The sequence below is a fragment of the Macaca thibetana genome, chromosome 9 (genome assembly GCF_024542745.1).
Source record: "Macaca thibetana thibetana isolate TM-01 chromosome 9, ASM2454274v1, whole genome shotgun sequence".
NCBI classification, from domain to species: Eukaryota; Metazoa; Chordata; class Mammalia; order Primates; family Cercopithecidae; genus Macaca; species Macaca thibetana.
The window spans coordinates 103,788,929-103,809,370 of NC_065586.1; the positions used below are offsets into that span (position 1 = coordinate 103,788,929).

At 35.3% G+C, this 20,442-nt stretch overlaps 1 long non-coding RNA gene across 4 annotated transcripts in view; it reads left to right on the top strand.

Moving 5' to 3' along the window:
* The window catches only part of LOC126962352 (uncharacterized), a 57,954-nt gene that overhangs the window by 18,316 nt on the left and 19,196 nt on the right, over positions 1 to 20,442 (top strand). For 3 of the 4 annotated variants that reach the window (XR_007728664.1, XR_007728665.1, XR_007728662.1), the window contains exons 2-4: positions 5,610 to 5,739; positions 17,790 to 17,915; positions 19,604 to 19,774. This is a non-coding gene — a long non-coding RNA (uncharacterized LOC126962352). The remainder of the gene's footprint in view (positions 1 to 5,609; positions 5,740 to 17,789; positions 17,916 to 19,603; positions 19,775 to 20,442) is intronic. The other variant, XR_007728663.1, reaches the window with a different exon arrangement.

Consider the following 20,442-nt stretch of genomic DNA (forward strand, 5'->3'; position numbering starts at 1 on the left):
GATGGTTTCTATTCTGAGACACAAATGGGTAACTGAACACTGAATAATATGTTAAAGGAAAGCTCAAACTCTTAGCGTTTGTAAGTGTTCTAACACAGAGCTTGGAGGGACCAGTATCCTCTTTCTCCTCTTCTTCATTTAAGGAACATCTTGGAAAGCAGAGGTTGTTAATAAAATGTACAGAGGAAAATGCATTATTTTCCAAAAGAAAATGGAGTTTATGAACATAAATTTCCAATTTGGAGGCTTGTCAACTCAGACCATAAAAGTGGCTGACATATAAGCTTACTAATTTGGACTAACTAAAATGACAGGCCATTTGAATCTGGTAAGAGCCCTAATTATAAAGGGATTTAAAAGCCACAACACCTAAAATCTGAATTATTAAAATATCATCAGAAAACACTCAGGGGAGAGACTTTCCTGGAAATTCGCTGTTGAGACATAACTTAGGTCCTAAGAGATTGAAAAAATCACATGAATTTGGAAGTAAGATAAATTTTCTCTTTTATACTTATTTACATTATTGTTGGTTGAATTTATTTGTTGAATACTTTCTCACATCTGTGTGTATTTTAAACTTTAAGAATCCATTCACATTTAATCTTTTCTTGGCCCCATGAGTAAAAGAAAGACACAATTATGACTCTCTTTTGGGGCAAACAAAGAAAGACGTAAAAATGCTCCCTAACTTTCCCAGGTTGCAGTGTGAATGAGGAATTCAGTGAGAACAGAAATCCATACACATGTATGTCTTTCTAAGGCCCCTGATGAGGTTACTACTGACCTGAATGGCAACACTACTAAGCCAGGAAGACGTTTTTAAAAAGTCTTACTATATTCTGAATTGTTAAAGATAAAAAAACATGTTGATGTGCCCAGAAGACTGAAAAAAAAAAAGCAATTATGGGGACAAAAACACCCCTCTCCTCTAGATTAACAATAAAGATATTATATTAGGTGCAATGTTTAGTAGATGTCTGGGGAAGAAAGAAGGGGAGCTCCTTTCTGCTGATTTGAGTTAAGCTTGTTTGTAACTCAAATTATTATTTCTTTCTGTTTATTTGCTTCTATTAAAAAGATATATAGATGATAGATACATAAATAAATATTCTCTCTCTTCTTTCTGAACTGGTAAGATCAGATAACTGGAAGCAAATGGATGATCTTTGTAGCTTACACCCTAGAATCCTCTCTCCTTTGCCCTTCATGTACTCCACTTTGGCAGAGCTATGTTTATGGAGGAAATTGGATTCACTGTTTGCCTACAGCAACACATTTAGCTGGTAGCTGTGCAGGTCCAATTAACTCTCTTAACAATATGGGTGAAATGAGGTTATTGGATTATGTTTGTAGCCAATTATAATTGTTTTGGTTGAATACTCCCTCTTGTAACCTTATTTACAGTTAAGAAAACAGCATAGAAAAATATTTCATTGTGTGGAGGAAAATAGCCTAGGCAAATATTGGAATAACAATTTCTCTTTTCTAGATCATGAAACATGACCTCTTATTTATGTTTGGGCATAAAGTAAAGGCTTTTTTGCAGAAATAAAAATAAAAGTGTTAGACATAAAACACTTGGAACAAACATTATTCCATCATTATCATTATCATTATTATCTCTACCCCATCATGAAAAGTAATGCCTTTCATGGGACACAATGTTATAGGAAGGAAGGAATACAAGAGGGAGATGATGTAGACCAGCGTTCTAATGTTGGCTTTGCTACTGGTGAGTCATAGTCTCTCTGAACTTAATGCCCTCCATCTAGAAAGTGGAAATAATAAGCTTGTTACCACAATGACTAAATGAAAAAAATGTACATGATGTGCTTTACCGAGTAAAAATAATACGATATTGGTTACAAACTAGTGTTGAATAATAGGAATTTCTTCTGAAGTTATTTTAAACTATATTGCAAGGAGAATTTGTTCCATATACAGTCATGTGCCACATAACAATGATTTGGTTGATGATATACCATGATGGTACCATAAGATCATAACAAAGCTGAAAACTTTCTATCAGTGATGTCTTAGCCATTATAATATTGTAGTGCAATGCATTAGTCACACATCTGTGGTTAATACTGGCATAAACAAATCTACTATGCCTCCAGTCATATAAAATGTCGCACATACAATTTTGTGTGGTACATAATACTAAGTAATGATAATAAACAGCTATGTTACTGATATATGTAGGGACTTTTTTCTGTCATTTTAGAATATGCTCCTTCTATTTATTAAAATAAAGCTTACTTAAAAACAGCGTGCTGTGTTATTCTAGCAGCAGGATCATATATCTCCTATTTACTGTGTCTCTTAATTACATCATTTTCTTTTGTGCTTGATTTAATCTCATCTTATTTTGTTCATCATAAATAATGAATATAAAATATATAAAAATATAAAATATAAAAAGCCTACTGCTAATATTGCCATAAGAAGCTACATCAAGTGATTGACCTGAAAACAAAATGAGAAGTGATTAAGAACTACAAAGGTGGAACGTCAATGAGGATTACTGCTCACCAATCAGACAGATCTCATTCCACTGTAACTATGATCTTAAAGTACAAGAAATAAGTGATGGAAGCTCTGAGACCATCTGCTTCACTGAAGGCAATGAGACTAACAAAAATTTGGGAAGGGCCTGATATTTATGTCAGATATGGAGAAACTTCTAATGATGTAGATTGAAGGCCAGACACAGAAGTGTACTCCTCTCATCACCATGATAATCACGACCAAAGCAAAAAGTTGTTTGCAATGATGAAAGAAAAGGTTTGACTTGACTATGCTGTTGAATTTACTACTAGGTCTGGGTGGTTTAAATGATTCAAGAATCATTACTCATTACCTAATATGAAAGTAACTGGTGAGTTTCTAAGTGCTGATGTGAAGGCAGCTGAAAAATTTTGGTAAATTCTAGATAAGCTAATCGTGGAGAAAATTTACTTGCCGGAGCAAATCTGGAGTATGGCTGAAACCTCTCTATTCTGGAAGTGAATGCATGAAGGGACTTTCATCCATAAGGCCAAGTCAATGCCAAATTTCTAGCTCTCTAAGGATAGGATAACAGTCATCTTTGGAAGGTAGTGTTGTATATTACACATTGAGCCCTTTGTGGTCTGGCACGGTGAGCATTACAGAGCCTGCAAGCACATCAGTAAGAACACATTGCCAGTGTACAACCAAAGCAATAAGAAGTGATGGATCAGTCAGCTCCTTTTCCAAAATTCCCTCCTGAATTGCTATGTCAGCAAAATGGAGAAGTCCTCTTTGGAAAATAACACACTTTCAAGATTTTGCTTATTGTTGAGAATGCTCCTGCACATCCTCCTTTATTGGTGATCTTCCTCCTCATACCAAAGTGACGTATCTCCCTCCAAATGCCAATTCTTTGACCCAAACAGTGGGTCAAGGAGTCATAGTGATTTCTAAGGCTTATTGCCCAAGTAGGACTGTTGCTAAGGCTGTTGCTGCAACTGAGGAAGACACTCATGCAATTCTGGCAGGATTACAACATCTATGATTGCATCAAGAATCTTGCTTGGGCTTGGGGTGATATCAGCCAGGGATGTGTGAATGGCATCTGGAAGAAAATATTCAAGAGTTTTGCTCATGACTACAAAGAATTTGCCAAGAGTGAGAGGGTTGTAAAAATTAAAAAGGCTGTGATTGAGATAGCAAGTAACTTTAACCTGGGTGTGGACAAGGATGATATAGAGGAGCTCCTAGAGGTGGTTCCTAAGGAACTGACTCATGAGAAGTTGGAAGTGGAATAGGAATGCATTACTGAATAAGAGGCAAGAGGAAAGGAAAGTGCAGGAGGAGAAAGAGCAGAATAACCCTTAAAAAATCCACAATGAAGAGTTTAGTATAAGCTCTTGCAGACCTCAACAAGCTCCTTAAAAAGTTTAAAAACATGGACCACCAACACCAAAAGGTCATGGTGCATTAGCTGCTTACAAGCAAATCTATGATTAAAAAAGAAACAAACTAAGCAAACCAACATGAACATACTTCAGAAAGATTGACATCTCCTCAAGAAGAGCCCCAGAGAGGTCTTTCAGGAGGGATTCCAGAAGAAAGCATTGTAATCATCGGAGATGACAGGTCCGTGTGTTATTGTTGCTGAACACCTTCTAGTGGGACAAGATGTGGAGGTGGAAGACAGTGATATTGATGATCCTGACCCAGTGTAGGCTGAAGCTAATGAGTGTTTATGTCTTACTTTTTAACAAATTTAAAAAAATGAAAGTAAAAAGCTTAAAAAATAGGAAAAATCTTATGGAAGTAGAATATAAAGAAAAATAATATTGTTGGGCTGGGCATGGTGACTCACTCCTGTAATCCCAGCACTTTGGGAGGCGGAGGCAGGACAATCACGAGGTCAAGAGATTGAGGCCATCCTGGCTAAAATGGTGAAACCCTGTCTCTACTAAAAAATGCAAAAAAAAAAAAAAAAAAAAAAAAATTAGCCTGCCGAGGGGTGTGTGCCTATAGTCCCAGCTACTCGGGAGGCTGAAGCAGGAGAATTGCTTGAACCTGGGAGGTGGTGGTTACAGTGAGCCTAGATAGTGCCACTGCACTGCAGCCTGGGTGACAGAGCAAGACTCTGTCTCAAAAATATATATATATATGTAAATAAAAAAGAAAAATGATATTCTTGTACAACTGTACATACTGTTTCTGTTTTATGCTAAATGTTATTACAAAAGAGTTAAGAAGTTAAAATGTTAAAGCTTATAAAGTAAAAATTTACAATCAAAGTTAATTTATTGTTGAAGAAGAGAAAATTTTCAGATAAACTAGTGTAGCCTAAGTATACAGTGTTTATAAAGTCTGTGGTAGGGTAGAGTAATATCCTAGGCCTTCACATTCATTCAGCTCTCACTCACTCACCCACTCACTCACTCACTCACCCAGAGCAATTTTCACTCCTGCAAGCTCTGTTCATGGTAAGTACCCTGTACAGGTATACCATTTTTTATCTTTTATACTATATTTTAGCTGTACCTTCTCTATGTTTAGATATATAAATACTACCATTGTGTTACAGTTGCCTGTAGTATTTAGTACAGTAACATGCTCTACAGGTTTGTAGCCTAGAAGCAATAGGCTCTACCATATGGCCTAGGGACACAGTAAGCTATATTATCTAGGTTCATGTAAATACATTCTATGATGTTTGCACAACAATGCAATAGACTAATGACACATTTCTCACAACATATTCTTGTTGTTAAGCAACACATGACTATATGAAAACTGTTCCTAGGGAATGTTAGGAAAAATGCTGTTAACTAATAATTTTTTTTCCTCTCCTGTTGCAAATATGCTATGAATGTGAATAGGGTTTTCTAAAGACAATGGGGAAGTCCATGATATATAATTGGAAAAGTCACTATGATTAGGTATATCACCAGAAGAACAAGTGGCTCTGTAAGGAACCAAAGTTAAATGCCAACAACCAATCAAATGAGTGATTCTGAGCCCCAGGATATGTTTTAAAATGTAGGTTTCATCATTATTCAGTTCTGGTTAAGCCAAAAGATCAGAAAATGATGGTAATTGCAAAAATAATCTGTTACTTACAGTTCCCAAAAGGGGCGGCTGTGCCGCAACACACAGAGCCATGTGGGGAACTGCCATGGTCAGTCAAGAGGCAGAGAAAGAGCTAGGAAAATGGACAAGAGTCTTTAATTTGGCTTCTGCAGTGAGGAACGGGTGAGATATAGTAAACAGCTTTAGGATTGGCTGGTTTGAATAATTTTAGTACATTATGGGGCATAGGGGTTATCCCTAGTTGCATGGTACCTGCCTCTGGAATGATTTGGGCAGGTGGATAATGACTCTGACTGTAAGAGCCTAAAAGAGAAAGTGTTGGGTTCTGTGGGTTCTGGATTGGTTATTTTGCATTTGAAAAGTGCACTCCCTTAAAGGTAAGCCTTTTACTATTTCCAGGAATTGACTGGCTCTGGGAGGGGCAGTCTTTCCAAATTCATCAAGGCCCCAGCTGTCAAAACATTAGAAGCACATGCTTAATATAGGCTGAATCCAAGGAACCTATCATCAGGTATTTGCAGTTACATGTGTAGTTCAGCTTACACTCAAAAATGGCAATAGCTAATTTTTCTGACAACCTTTGTAGGTGAGTTTTATTTGTATCTCCAATCTGCAAATAGATAAAGAGATACATCAGTGAGGTTAAATAATTTGCCCAAGTAAAAGATATTGATTTGATTCAGGTTATATGTGGGCGAGACCAAAGTCCATGTTCTTTCTATGAGCCAAGAATGACATAAGGTTATTATTCACAGATAGGCCTGTGTGTTTGTAGTACCTACTCCAGACATCGTGTCCTTGAGAAAAAGCAAAGAATAATCATAGACCAAGGCAGGGGCCTGCCCTGTGAACTCAGATGCTGGGAAGGAGATGCATTATGGTGCATTTCATTTCTGGTAACTCTGAGGGTGACTGAGTATTCAGGAGGGTGAGTCCACTCTGAAAGTGGAGTCAAGGTGAAAAACTACCACGTCTGTGGTCAACATCTGAGAAAGTTCACCGAGTTCCTTGTCCTGCTGACACGGAAGAGCAGGACAGTAAGATCATTCTATTTCCAACATCAATCCAGAAGCCTGGTGCTTTCTCTCTCATGTGCCACTGGCAGTGTGTCATTTTTGACAGACCAAAAGAGCAGTGAGCTATCTTTAAGATCCAAGGGATCAAGATCCATTTCTTAGTATCAGACAGTTTAGTGATTAAGACAGTGGACTCAGGAATAACACAACCTGGGTTTGTAGCTTAACTTTGACATTTACTAGCATACGACCACTAATGATTTAAAATTTTAAATCCACACCAAAACTTGGGGATAATGACTCCACCTACTTTGTGGGACTATTGTGAGGATTAAGTGGGGAGGAGCACACAAAGTGCTTCATATAGTGTCTTACACAAAGATGCACTTGATAACTTTTTGATATTTTTATTAATGATTTTGTTAAAGTTTAGCACAAAATTTATGTGCAGAGTGGATTTTAATTTATTTTGGTATTCTATCAAGACCTGTTGAGAACAACCGTAACAAAGCCATGGAACCATGAGAAAGTAATCTCTCTCTCTCTCTCTCTCTCTCTGTCTCCCTCCCTCCTTGCCTCCATTCCTCACTCACACACACACACACACACAGATATACACACACACACTTATAAATGAGGATCTACTGTACATTTTTTTGGAGATCTTTCAGTATTTACATCCAAGTCAGTGTTAAACTCATATTGTGTTGCATCATATTCCAGGCCTCAGTATGAGTATTTAGCCATTTCCTGATTAATGAATATTCAATGACTAGATGTTTTCCAATGATTGGATGGTTGCATGAAATATGGTGAGAAGCAGAAGATGAGTCTGACAAGGTAAGAAAAAGCCAGATTATGCAGGACTTTCATGACATGTTAAGAAATTGTGATTTCATATTAAATACAGTGTGATGACATCTATGAGTTTTAAGCATCATGTCCATTAACACCAGTATTTTTTTACGCTGTTGCTGCATTGAATAATTATACATACATCTTTAAATGAGTGTGCAAGTATTTCTTTACGTTAAATCACTAGAAATAGAATTACCAGCTTCACACATTTTACATTTTCAGAGATATTAACAAAATACTCTGCAGAAAGGTAACTAATTGTTCATCTGAGCCAGTGTCTGGAAACTCACACCCCGTCTAGCAAATCTTTGAAACTATAATGTTTAAAAAATAATTTGCTAATTTTTGGAAGAGAAATTGTACAATGGTTTTGCATCTTGTAGTGGAATTATATTCTAGAGTTGATACATAAGGAAAAATATAATCAAAATCGTCCTAGGGTGTTCCATGAATCATGCTTGAAGTATCATAAATAAAATGTAATTTGGGGGGTATACAACCCTCCATTGTAATTCTTATGTACCCTAAGCACAAGAAATACTGAGTCACAAAAAATAAAGAAAATAAAGAAAGTTTATATTGCAGATGTCTAGGAACGGAGATCCTTCTGCTTTTAAAATAACTACCAAATTCTAGGGTGAGTGGGGTCAGGACATGCAATTCTAAAGTAAATTATTTCTACTTGTCTTCAGGGTTTATTCTATTTTGTGTTTACTAAGTCTGTAATGTTACTCAATGTTAAGCATTTTTATCTTTGTAAAAATTATTAAGATAATATATAAAATACCTATCAGGGATCTAGATTAAGAAGTGTTGTATCGCTGTTTCTGACTTCGAATCTAAATTGTGCCAAATTTGATACATATTCTTACTGCTCTTTGAAAAGTCAGAAACGTGCTTTTTGAAAACTGACGTCTCCTCATGTGTTACCAAGTAAGTGTTCTTGCCCTCATGTTTGTAGCTATTACTTTTAGTAGTACTGGGGGGAAGATGAGCACGAGAAAGAAAGATTTATGTTAAGTTCCATAGTCAGCATTACATTAAATAAACGTGTAATGACACAGTACTAGATCTCATTGTTTACTAACTTCTGCTGATTTCCACTGAGTTTGATAATATTTCATCTGTTTATAACTTATTATGATTTCTTTTTCAAGAATTGGTGGCTCACGTTCTCTGCTTCTATTCTTGTTCAGCTCATATTGGTTCGTTTTGTATTTCAAATCTTTCTCCACATTATGCTTATACTTTTAATTTGATTTGATTATGATGCTTTTTGATATACAAAGCATTTTATTCTTTATATACTCAAATATACCAATCTTTTCCTTTGTGGCTTTTTGGTTTTGCATAATCTTAGGACATAATGCCTTTATAGCATTCATGATCGTTATCCATTTCATTATTTTTAAAAATTTGTAGGGAAATGGGAGTTTAGTGAAGTTAAATGGCTTGTCTAGCAAGACACCAATTCTAAGTCGTGAAGCAGGATTGAAACCCAGGCTTCCTGAGTTCACATTCTCTGATGCCTCTTTTCACCTTTGGTTGTTTCTTTCTTCAGGTTGGACACAAGGTGGTGACTCAATATACTTCCATGTCATCTATTTTTAAAATAGTGTCTTGGTATGTATAATTGTATTAGGCCTCTTTTTGTTCCAAATGACTGATACCTGATTCAAGGTAGTCTAATAAAAAACAAGAATTCATTAGCTCCTTATTTTATAGTCCAAGGGTGAATCTGTTTTCAGGCACGGTTTTATATATGGGCTTGATACAAGCAGGACTATCCGTTTTATCTGTTGTTTTATCTATCTATCTATCTATTTATCTATCTATCTATCAATTATCTATCTATCATCTATCTATCTGTCAATCATCTATCTATCTATCTAATCATCTGTCAATCATCTATCATCAATCATCTATCTATCTATCTATCTATCTATCTATCTATCTATCTATCCATCCATCTATCTATGTAATCTCTGTCCTTGTCCTAATTATTTCTGCTCCTCTCTGCATATCAGCTTTATTCTCTTCTGATTTTGATAAACTTTTCTACACAGTGGGAAAGATAACTGCTAGAAATTCCAAATCCAGTATCTTACAACTCATGCTCTAAAAGGCAAAAAGGTGTCCATCAGAAAACCATGAAGATAATAACCCTGATTATGCTCTTCTAAGTGATGTACAAGTTTCTGAACCAATCACTGTGTCCATGATGGGCCAGGCTTCTTGATTGATAGGCCCACCAAGATGTGTGTGGCACTTCCCTACAGGAACACGTGCAAGAGGAAGGAGAAAGCAAGCAGGGCATTAAAAGCGGTGGTTTTCGACATCCTTGACAGTGATTTTCCCAATATTTACTGTGCCTGAGCAGTGGCAAAATCACCTACACCCTAGCTGCTCTGTCTAGATGAGAGGTGACTCATCTTCGATCTCCACATGGAATCTGAACTACAGTAAAAGTATTGTTATATTACAAAGTCTCTTTACTGTGCGTTCCTAGTATCTCTGGAGTAAATGCCATTTGGCCATGGGATGTATGTTCCTTTTAACGTATTGCTTGATTTGGTTTACTAGCATTTTGCTGAGAATTTTTGCAACTACATGTTTCAGGGTTACTGATCTGTAGTTCTATTTTCTTGGGGTATCTTTGCATGACTTTGGTATTAGAATATTGCTGGCCTCATAAAATAAGTTTGGAATTGTTTCCTGAATTCTTTCAAAGTGTTTGAGAATTGGCATTAATTTTTATTTTGCCAAAAAATTTTTAAAAATTGGTATATGAGTTATACAAATTTGGGGGGTACACCTATGGTATTTTGATATCTGTATATAGTGTGTATTGATCACATGAGGGTAATTGGGACATTCATCACCTCTAATATTTATCTTTTCTTTTTGTTGAGGACATTATAAATCCTGTCTTCTAGTTATTTTAAATTATACAATAAATTATTAACTGAAAATTTTCTATTACGCTACTGAATACTAAAACTTATTCTTTCTATTTAATTGTATTTTTATCCAAGTTCTCTTTATCCCCCTCTTCTCCTCCCAGCCTTTGGTAACTACTATTCTACTCTCTTCCTCCATGAGATCCATGTTTTTAACTCTCACATATGAGTAAGAACATGTGAAATTTGTCTTTCTGTGCCTGGCTTATTTCACTTAACACAATGACCTAAGGTTCCATGTGTGTTGCTGCAAATGACGAGATTTCATTCTTTTTAATGGCTGAATAATATCCTATTGTGTATATATACCATATTATCTTTATCCATTCATCTGTTGAGGGACACTTAACTTGATTCCATATCTTGACTATAGTGAATAGTGCTGCAATAAACATGGAGTGTAGACATCTCTTCAACATACTGATTTCCTTTCTTTTGGACAAATACCCAGCAGTGGAATTGCTGGATCATATAGTAGTTTCATTTTTAGTTACTTGAGAAACCTCCGTACTATTTTCTGTAATGGCTATACTACTTTACATTCCTGCCAGCAGCATATGAACGTTTCCCTCTCTGTGCATTCTTGCCAGCATTTTTTTTTATCTTCTGCCTTTATTTTTTATTTTTTTATTTTTTTGAGACGGAGTCTCGCTCTGTCACCCAGGCTGGACTGCAGTGGCTCTAACTCGGGTCAGTCGGCTAATTTTTTGTATTTTTAGTAGAGACGGGGTTTCACCGTGTTAGCCAGGATGGTCTCAATCTGCTCACCTCGTGATCCGCCTGTCTGGGCCTCCCAAAGTGCTGGGATTACAGGCATGAGCCACCGTGCCCGGCCTTTTTTGTTGTTGTTGTTGAGACGGATTCTTGCTCTGTCGCCCAGGCTGGAGTGTAGTGGCATGATCTCGGCTCACTGCAAGCTCCGCCTCCCGGATTCACGCCCTTCTCCTGCCTCAGCCTCCCGAGTAGCTGAAACTACAGGTGCCTGCCACTAAGGCCTGGCTAACTTTTTGTATTTTTAGTAGAGACATGTTTTCACCCTGTTAGCCAGGATGGTCTTGATCTCATGACCTTGTAATCCACCCTCCTTGGCCTCCCAAAGTGCTGGGATTACAGGTGTGAGCCACCGTGCCCTGTCTCTTCTGTCTTTTTGATAATAGCCATCCTCACCCGAGTGAGATGAAATCTTATTGTGGTTTTAATTTACATTTTCCTGTTGATTAGTAATGTTGAGCTTTTTAAATTTTTTTTTCACATCTTGTGGCCATTAGTATGTCTTCTTTTGAGAAATGTCTATTCAGGTCATTTCCCCAATGTTAAATTGTACTTTTTTTTTTTTTTTTTTTTTGCTATTGAGCTCCTTATATATTTTGGTTATTAATCCCCTGTTGAATGCATACCTTGCAAGTATTTTCTCCCATTTTGTAAGTTGTCTCTTAACTTTTTTCATTGTTTTCTTTGCTGTGCGGAAGTGTTTTAGCTTGATGTAATTTGTCTATTTCTGCTTTTAATGCCAGTACTTTTGAGCACAAAAAATCTTTGCCAAGGCCAACATCCCATAGTATTTTCTCAATATTTGCTTCTGTAGTTTCATCATTTAAGCCTTGCATTTAAATGTTTAGTCCATTTTAAGTTGGTTTTTGTATATGGTGAAAGATGAGGTTTTAGCTTTGTTCTTTTATATATAGATATCCAGTTTTCCCAGGACCATTTATTAAAGAGGTTGTCTTTTCCCCAGTGTATTGCTTTGCCCCTTTCTCAAACATTAATCTGCTGCTAATATGTAAATTTATTTATGGGTTCTCTATTCTGTTCTGCTGGTCTTTTCGTCTGTTTTTATGACAATAGAATGCTGTTTTGGTTAGTATAGCTTCAGAGTGTAATTTGAAATTAGTCCAATACTTCGGCTGTGTTGTTTTTGGCTCAGGATTGCTTTGGCTATGCAGGGTCTTTTGTAGTTCCATACGCATTTTAGAATTTATTTTAAATTCTGCAAAGAATGTCATTGGTATTTTGATAGGGATTGCATTGAATTTGTAGGCAACTTTGGTTAGTGTAGAGATTTTAATAATATTACTTTTTAAAATTCGTGAGCATATCTTTTCACTTTTTGTATATTCTGTTTAATTTCTTTCATTTATACTTTATAGTTTTTTTCTAGAGATCTTTCATTGTCTTGAATTTCTTTCATTCATATTTATAGTTTTCTTTATGGAGATCTTTTATTCTGGTTAAATTTGTTTCTAGATGTTTTGTACATATTGTAAATGAGGTTGATTTCTTAATTACATCTTCAGATTGATGCTAGCATACAGAAATACTACTGACTTTTGTATATTAATTTTGTATCCTACAACTTTGCTAAATCCTATATATTTACTGAATTTGTTTGCCTAATTGACATTTATAGAACCCTACACATAATGTCAAACTAAACATGATATGGAATTCCCCATATATATTCACCCAAATAAGCCATATGTTTTAAATAAATTTAAAGATTCAAATCATTCAGAATATGTTATCTGATCATAGTAGATTTACATAAAATATATTAACAATGAAAAAATCTGGGGAAGCATATTTAAAAATTAGATAACACATTTTTGAAGACTATGGAATGAAGAAGATATGAGAAAAAACCACAGGAAAATATTTTAATTGGATACTAATGAAAAATTCAACAAAATCTCTGTGAGTTGGCTAACAGGTAAATTTATGACTAAAAATGTTCATGTTAGAAAAGTAAAAAGACCTAAAATTAATGACATAAGGTTTCATCTTAAGAAGTCATAAAATAATGAGCAAAATAAATGTAAAATTTGTCAAAAAGTTAAGCAGAAATTAATAAAATCAGAAATACAGAAAATTATCAAAAACAAAACCTCATTACTTGGAAAGATAAACAAAAGTAATAAATCTGTAGATAGACTACTGAAAAAAGAGAGAGAACAAAAATACTATCATCAAGACTAAAAGAAATGTTAACAATGCATACCTTAGAGACGTTAAAAAATGAAAAAAAATTATTAAAACCTTTATGCCAAATATTTTAAAGACAATGATTCAGGCAAATTCTTTGAATAATGTTACTCACTAAGGTCAACACAAGATGTAATAAAAACTGAAAAAATTACTAATGGTTATGGTATTTTCACTGGCAAATTGTATTAATATTCAAGGAATAAATGACACCTATGACACATAATTCAATAATAAAAAGACACATGAATTGATTATAAAATGAACACAGAAAATTGAATAGACATTTTTCTGGAGAAGATACAATTGGCTGATAAGCACATGAAAGGATGCTAAATATCATTAGTAATCAAGGAAATGCAAATCAAAACCCAAACTGGATATTACATCATACTCACTAACACAATTATACCAAAAATACAGATAATAGCAAGAGTAATAAGCAAGATAAAAAACAACATGAGTATGTAGAGAAATTGAAACCCTTGTACATAGCTGGTGGGAATGTAAAATGGGGCAGACACTTTGGACCTAGTCTGGCAGTTCCCTAGGAAGTTCAACATAGTTATCATATGGGCCAGCAATTCCACTCCTTCAGTAAATACCCAAGAGAACAAAAACACATGCCCACACAAACTTGTATACACATTATCATAGCAGTGCTATTTATAATAGCCATAAAGAGGTAATAACATCTATCAACCGATGAATGGATAAATGAAATATGTCCATACAATGCAATAATGTTCAGGAATAAAAATAAATAAAATATACATGCTAAAACATGAATGGTCCTTGAAAAGACGATGTGAGGTGAAAGAAACTAGGCACAAAAGACTCCAAATTACATTATTATATTTATACAAGTATTTCAGAATAGGCAAATCTACAGAACCAGAGATATTAATGGTTGCTTAGGGCTGGGCAGATGGATGACCCAGAGAAACAGTGAATGGCTGTTGGTGGGTGGTGGGTCTCTTTTGGGGATTATGAAATAAAATTTTGTAAAATCGATTGTAATGATGGTTGTAAAACTTATTAAATATATATTTAAAACCTTGAATAGCACATTTCAAATGGACTAGATGATTAATTACGTATGTCAATTTGGTTACGCCATTGGACCCAGATATTTAGTTAAACATGTCTGGATGTTGTTGTGAAGGTATTTTTAGATAAGATTAACAGTTAAGTCAGTAGACTTCGAATAAAGTGAATTACCTTTAATCCTTAATGTGAGTGGGCTTTAACTAATCAGTTGAAGGTCTTAAAGAAAAACTGATCTCGGCCAGGCGCGGGGGCTCACCCCTGTCATCCCAGCACGTTGGGAGGTCAAGGTGGGGGGATCACGAGGTCAGATCGAGACCATCCTGGCTAACACAGTGAAACCCTGTCTCTACTAAAAATACAAAAAATTAGTTGTAGAGCATGGTGGCGGGCGCCTGTAGTCCCAGCTACTCAGGAGGCTGAGGCAGGAGAATGGCGTGAACCTGGGGGGCGGAGATTGCAGTGAGCCGAGATCACACCACTGTACTCCAGCCTGGACGACAGAGCGAGACTCCGTCTCCAGGAAGAAGAAATTCTGCAAGCAGACTGACTTTGGGCTATAACAACAATATTGGCTGTTCCGTGGATCTTTGCACTGCCAGCCCACCTTGCAGATTTTTGTCTCGCCAGACTCTACAATTGTGTGAGTCAATTCCTTAAAATTACACACACGCACACACACACACACACACACACACACGACGCTATAGCTTCTATTTTTCTGGAGGAACCTTACTAATACAATGAGCAAATTGTATAGTATTTGAATTATATCTTAATAAAATAATTTCTAAAAGCCCTTAATAAAATAGAAAAACAAGCCATAGAATACAATAAATTATTTGCAATACATACATCTCAACAAATATGCATATTAATATTTATATAAAATCCTCCTTCAACCCAATGATAAGAAAAACAAGCTAATTTAACAATGGACACATATTTAAACAGGTACTTTACAAAAACTAATGTAGAATGAGCAATAAGCTCTTAAAAATGCTCAACCTCATAAATTATCAGATTAATAGAAGTAAAATCAAAATGAAATATCACCATACAAATATTAGAATGGTGAAAATTAGTCATTAATATGACATTTTGGCAAGGATGTAGAGCAACCGAAACTCTTATAAACTATTAAAAGAAAAGTAAAATGATAGGAGTGATTCTGAAAAGTCTTAGTTATCATCTTCAAAAACTAAAAATGCACCTATTATACTGTAATCCCAGCACTTTGGGAGGCCAAGGCGGGTGGATCGCGAGGTCAGGAGATCCAGACCATCCTGGCTAACACGGTGAAACCCCGTCTCTACTAAAAAATACAAAATATTAGGCGGGTTTAGTGGCGGGAGCCTGTAGTTCCAGCTACTCGGGAGGCTGAGGCAGGAGAAGGGCGTGAACCCGGGAGGCGGGGCTTGCAGTGAGCTGAGATAGCGCCACTGCACTCCAGCCTGGGCGACAGAGCAAGAATCCGTCTTAAAATACATAAATAAATAAATAAAATAAAAATGCACCTATTATATAACAGCCATTGCAATTCTGTTTTTACTCAAGTAGTGTTTGTATAGGAATGTTCATACCACCTATATTCTCAATAACCAAACCCACAAATAATCCAAGTTGCTCATTAAGAAGTGAATGAATAAACAATATGTGGAAAAATTGTACCATGGAATAACATTCACTAATAAATATTAATGGACTATCTGTAAAGTCAATAAGAGGAATTAATCTCAAAATTGTTACGTCGAGTGAAAGAAGCCAAGCACAGTTACTCGGGAGGCTGAGGTGGGAGAAGGGCCTGAAGCCGGTGGGGCGGAGCTTGCAGTGAGCCGAGATCGTACCACTGTGCTCCAGCCTGGGCAACAGAGTGAGACTCCGTCTCCAAAAAACAAAAAAAAGAAAAGAAAAGGTGATCTTTTTAGAGGAAGAAGAAATTCTGCCGGCAGACTGACTTTGGACTGTAACAACAATATCGGCCCTTCCGTGGATCTTTGCACTGCCAGCCCACCTTGCAGATTTTTGTCTTGCCAGACTCTACAATTATGTGTCAATTCCTTAAAATTACAGACACACACACACACAGACACACACACACACACAGTAGTACCAACAGAGTTTGCATAAATTCTGGAAAAAGAAAATATATGTATGGTGATGCAAAGGAGATCAATGGTTGCCTGAGGTTAGGGGTAAAGGGGTGTAAAGAGACATTTTTGGGGTAATGAATATGTTGTGTGATGTGTACAACTATGATGATGGTTTCACAGTTGTATATACCACTCAAAAGTCAACATATTGTATATTTTAAATGAGTGTATTTTATTATATCCATTTTTTATTTCAAGAAAGCTAATTTTAAAATGAGGAAACTAGTCTGTCAGTTTTATTGAAATATTTTTATTTGTGAATTCCATTGAGAATCTAATAAAAGCTGCATACTTGACCAAAGTAAAGGTAAAATGAAACGCATCTTAATTTGGGATAAGAATTCTACACAGGGTAATGAAAATCCATGCTTAGGGAACTGGTGTCAAGACTATACATTTTGCCAGTTACTGTGGATATAATCATCTTACATTCCTCCTGTTGTCTTACATGTGTTAATTGAGTCTCTTCAACTATGGTGTTGGCTAAGTATATTTACAGCATACATGCAAAGAAAAAAACTTCAAGGAAATATACCATGCTTATACTAAATAATTAACTCTTAAGGAAAACCCAATTTAAGGTAATTTCAATTACTATATTTCCACAAGTGTTTAAATATTTAAATAGATTGTCATTTTTATAAATTTTTATTTAAATATATTTATCAATCTGGGAGGAAAATCACACAAAATAGCATAGATTTTGTTGTAGAAAATATGGTCTATATAGTTAAGGCTTAGGAGACGAAGAAGAGCAGCACAATGAATTTAGTGTCTCATCCAGTATACCTAAGATTAGCTTTGTGCTAAATTGATAAAATGAAAACTAGAAAAATAAAAATAACTCTCTTTAGTTTAGTAGGAAGTTATTTTGCATCTAACATATTATTTCAAATTTATTAAATCATAAAATATATTTAGCATGACATACCAGAGTTTTCATGTACTGTATACTGAAGGTAGACAAGCAAAATTCCAAATCAAGGTAAAACGTTACTTAAAATGATGCTGTACACTCAAGTGTTGTCAGGTCGTTTTATATTCTTTACATATTGTCTTATTATATTCTACAGTAAAGATATGCATTAGGGCAGAAAGATATAGACCAAGAACTGTAGGAAGTTCTGTGGACAAATAAATGAATGTATATAACCATGTCAGAAAGCTACTGGACATACTAATTAAACGTGTTTTTCCAGAAACATTCTTACAGAAAAGTCAAAGGATTCTGAGACATCAAGCCAACACTGTGACAGAGAATTTGACTAACTAACAAACAGAGGGAGTCAAGATCTTGGCACAGTTTCTGGGAGAACTGAGTACAGGTAATAAATATTTAGAGAAAACTGACTTCCTGATATTTTTTTAATGGGTTGAATGTGGCCTTTTTATTTTGAGACCTTTTATTTTGACATATTTTTAAACTTACAAAATCTTAACAAGAAGTATAAAAAATAAAATATCATATACACTTTAACCATATTTATCAAATATTAACATTTTGATGTGTTTGTTTCATCATTCTCTGTCTCTCTGGTTCTGTCTTTTTATCTACACATTTATAATACACACACATGCACACATACTTTCTTTTCTGAAATACGGAACAGGAAGTTGGACACATACTCTTTCACCCTTAAATGTCTCAGTGTATATTTCTTAAAAACAAAGTCATATCATATAACTAAAGTGGAATTAGCAAAATCACAAAAAGATAATAGCATTTAATAATCATCTGTAATACATAGTTCATATTTAAATGTCTCCAAGCAAGTTTTACAATTTTTTTTTTTTTTTTTTTTTTTTTTTTTTTTTTTTTTGAGACGGAGTTTCACTGTCGCCCAGGCTGGAGTGCAGCGGCATGATCTCAGGTCACTGCAAGCTCCCCTTCCCGGGTTCACACCATTCTCCTGTTGCAGGCTCCCCAGTAGCTGGGACTACAGGTGCCTGCCACAGCACCTGGCTAATTTTTTGTATTTTTAGGAGAGACAGGGTTTCACCATGTTAACCAGGATGGTCTCTATCTCCTGACTTCGTGATTCGCCTGCCTCGGCCTCCCAAAGTTCTGGGATTACAGGTGTGAGCCATAGCACCAGGCCTACAATAATATTTTTAATAACTTTTTCTATATGTTTGTTTCCAGGTTCAACATATAAGTCAGTATCACACATAGCTATTAGTTGATATGGCTCTTTAGTCTTCTATATTCTGGAAATATTTCACATTACACTCAGCTTTCACACACTTGACATTTTTTGAAGTGAATAGTCCACTTATTCTGTAGAATGTCTATCCATTTGAGTTTTTCTGATAATTCAGCCATAAGTACATTCATATTATGTACCTTGGGCCATAGAATCATGTTGGTAGTGATTATCCTTCTCTATCAGGAAGCATCTTATACTGAGTTGTCCCATTGTTGGTGATGTTAACTTTGATAAACTGGTTCGCATAGTTTCCACATTTTTCCATTTCAAAGTTCATATGTTTCTGTATTTTGTTTAATAAATAATTTGTGGGGAGATATTTTTGATTTTATATAAATATCCTTTTCCCAAACAAATTTTCACCTACAACTCTTAGATGGAAAGTATATTTTCAGACATATGTGCATCTATTTAAGTAATATCTTCAGGCTTTCTCTATTCACTTCTCAGAAATTAATATTGGACTAAAAAATCTAAAAAGTAAATATACTCAACACAAGAAAATAACAATAACAAAAAAGCCCATTTAAATATGTCCTAAAATCAGTTACAAATACAGTTAAGCTGGATGATGTTTCATAACCCTTTAAATTTTAAGATTCTATAAAATTTTCAAAGCATAGGGAATACCCAATATTCCAAATAGTTCTCCTTACACTACACAGTGAAATCCCTCCAGGATAATACATTATTATAGTTAAAATTGAGTGTATTTATAATTCATCAACTCACCAGATCTGTAATATAATAATTTCGTGTTCTTTTACAATTTTAATAATTCCCTTTATCCTCCTTCTATATTTTAGGAAACTAAGAATTCAGGCCATGTTTACTCTTTGTATCTGTACCTGTCCTGCTACATGGACCCTACTGGGCTCTCAATAAATACATTCTTAATGAATGAATAATAAAAAAAAACTGAAAACTTCATATGGTTGCCTGCCTTCGTGTCTCCAGACAAAGGAAGACATCAGAATGTAAGCTCATTAATCAAGCCAAGCATAGTAGTTCACTCCTGTAATTCTATCACTTTGAGATTCCAAGGCAGGCATATTGCTGGAGCCTAGGAGTTTAAGACAAATCTGGGCAACATAGTGAAATCCTGTCTCTACAAAACAAACAACAAACAAACAAACAGCTGGGCATGGTGATGTGTGCCTGTAGTCCCAGCTGCTCAGTAGGCTGAAGCAAGAGAATCACTTGAGCCCAGGAGTTTGAGGCTGCAGTGAACTCTCATTGTGCTACTGCACTCCATCCAGGGCAACATGAGCGAGACCCTGTTTCAAAAAAATTAAAATTAAAAAATTTTAAAAAGCCATTAAACAATTCTAAATGTATCATGAAAATTGAATAAAACTAGGAGGAAAACAAAGAAGCAGTCTGAAGCCTGATTACTTCCTAATCACCAATAATTCATTGGTCTTTCCATATTTTGAGTATGGCATTAATCTTACTTATGCTTTTCATTAAACAATTTACCCTATTTTTGGTACTAGATATTTTGGGAGAATATTTGATTCTTTCAAAAATTAGGGTCATTCCCTAAGTGGTTATTGGAGTGCTGCTAATTTCCTCAAACCAATATCATACCCTCTTGTCCGAGAGCACTTTTCATATCTAACTCATATTTTGTGTTTTTATGAAT